Raw genomic sequence first — 2,594 nt, 5'->3', positions numbered from 1 at the left:
CCACAACTTTAAATGTAATTCTAGAGCAATAAAAACATCCCACCTGTAAATTAACTATTACTTGGTTACGGGTGCCAAAAACCATTTACTGCTTAAATACCTCTTTTAATACCTTAAAAGTGCATTCATGAAATGTTGGTTTTGATGCAAACCTCATAATTAAAATTTTGAGATTTAAATTAAGCAGTTTACCATTTTTAATGTCACCTAAGCATATGATCTGGGAAGTTAGATGGATGTTAAACTGAGGGTTCACAGTTTTATTTCACATTCATGTCTAAACTTAATTTGAATGCTTTTTGGGTGAATTCAAATCTAAGCATACCTGTCCTAAGCCTAGAATCAGGAGTCCCCAATCGAGAAGCCGTTCAGCCAACGCCTAAGTGGTAAGGTGCCCAGGGGTCTTAAAGTAAATCCTGTACCATAGGAAACTCAGGTCAGAGTGGCAGAGAAAGACTTCAGGGACATTCTCGCTGCTGCAGCTGCTGCGGTCCTACTGCATTGTCCAACAGTATAAACCCAGCCTAAGAGATATCTGCCTACAAAGGTGAACTGGCGATATCTCAGATGCATGATCACAGATTTATTGCGGGGAGGAGGTGAGGCATGTGACAGAGAACATGTCAAAGAGCTTGGGAGTTTGTTCTCTTCTTCCATCATGTGGGGCCTGAAGAATGAAGTCAGGTTGCCAGGCTTGAGGGTAAACGCCCTTACCTTCTAACCCATGCTCTCCATCTTCCCAGCCACATTTACATCTGTTGTTTGTTTTGAGTTTCTTTGAGACAGGGTCTGTCATGTAGCTCTCTAACTGTCCTGGAACTCACTATAGACCAGGCTTCGAACTCAAAGAAATCCACCTGACTCTAGAGGCCTCCCTAGTGCGGGGATTAAAGGCATGCGCCGCCGTACATTTAAAAAAATATATTTTTAATCATAAAAAGGTAAAGACTAAGACATTTAGGTGGCAAAATTGTGTATTGTATCAGAGACCAATTTTATATTTTCGTGTATATAATTACTTTGTATTAGTACAACTGTTGCAGAGGGAAAACACGAACTATAGAATTAAGACACACCCTCCGGGAGTTTCCAGAAACCTAACACAGGCATCACCAAGTTCATACTTCACCTTCCTAATCAATGAACAGATTAAAATTTGTTCATAGATGGGTCAGGTTTCTTGTCGTTCTACTTGGGTTCATGTAACTTTAAGCTACAGTGGGGTGACTTATAAAGAAGTGCCATATCAGTGATTACATTTAAAATTCCGTTTTTGCACGCTTCTCTTTGCTAAGTTAATCTTTTGATAGATGCTAGTGGTAGCATGTGTCCAGAGGTCTGACGCGTCCTTTCTCTTCGGACTGCCGTACAGTGAATGCCTTCCAGTGTTCTCTCTAGGTCCACTCACTCACTTTCCCCTGTTTTAACCCCGTCCTCTTTATACTGAAGGTAGTATGTCAGTTCTTAAGTGGGAGCAGAAAATGATCACACTGGAAAAAAATTTTTCCGTGGACAGAGAATAACAACCAGATTTACCAAACTAACAAATGGTTTCAGGAATCGTCGGAAGGTGAGCTACTCTATAATAACTGTGCTTCAGCTGCCGCACCGTGCGTCCTGACAGGATCCATTTCAGCTTGTTACCGTTGGGTCTGGAGCACTTGTTAGATGAATATTCAGTTAAACACTTGGACACAAGCTCTTGCCAGAGGGTCAGATCTCGGCCACTTATCTTGGAATGCATCTGAATCCACTCTACTCCCTCTGCTAACTCGTCCTGACTCCGTGCTTGGATCTCCAAAGCCAGGATGGACACTGCCAACAGTGGCACGATATAAGTTGGGCTTCAAGTTGTTCGAAATTCAGCTCGCGTCTCCTGTCACGCGGCACGGCCACTTGAACCAGGGAGCAGTAGAGCTGCTGGAACTGGAAGGCGGTGGTGGCTTTGACCTTCCAGCACACTTTCTCCAACGCGATCCTTTCCATTCTCATCAGGTCTGAAGCTGTGAACCTGTACTGGCTTATGCGGATCAAATCACTCGCTCGAGGGACATTCCGCTCCTCTTCAACCGACTTCACAGCCAAGTTAAAGCAGCTCAGCCCAACACACCCAAGATGCTTCGCCTGCACTTTCATTTTAGACAAGAATCTGTCCAGTAAATTCACAGCTAGGGAAAATGTCTCTGTGTCGAAGCCAAAGAACTGAGTTAGGCTAAGTAGGTCTTTGATTTTGAAGTCCCAGAGTCTTTTTGTCATTCGGAGGCTGTTGTCATGTACAGACTCGATTAGCTTCAAGCCGCAGACCTTTGGCTGACATCTAGACTTCTGTTCCAGCAGGGCGTTCAGCTGGTGTAGCAGTTCCTGGGAGGCAGTTGTCAGTACTTCTATCATCTTGATAGCCACGTCTTCTCCACAGTGACCACCCACCCCGGGTCTGCTCTCAGCTCGTCCCATGTCCCCATCCGAGAAGCCCACTAGGAGGATGGACTCCAGGCGGGGCAAGAGAGCAGAGGCCCAGGGATGGGCCTGCGTCCTGGTGGAGGGTCCCTCAGCGCCCTGACTAGGCACAGCCTTCCTTGGGGTGAGCGCACAGG

At 45.4% G+C, this 2,594-nt stretch overlaps 1 pseudogene across 1 annotated transcript; it reads right to left on the bottom strand.

Annotated features, from left to right (window-relative positions):
* Window positions 1-1,540: 1,540 nt before the first annotated feature.
* LOC308414716 (cyclin-G1-like) lies at window positions 1,541-2,391 on the bottom strand (annotated as a pseudogene). The gene has a single exon. The product of its transcript is annotated as a cyclin-G1-like (transcript).
* Between the last annotated feature and the right edge of the window lie 203 nt (window positions 2,392-2,594).

The sequence above is a fragment of the Micromys minutus genome, assembly GCF_963924665.1.
Source record: "Micromys minutus genome assembly, chromosome: X".
NCBI lineage: Eukaryota > Metazoa > Chordata > Mammalia > Rodentia > Muridae > Micromys > Micromys minutus.
Note: the sequence above shows the minus strand (reverse complement) of the source record. Positions and strands in the feature narration are given on the sequence as shown.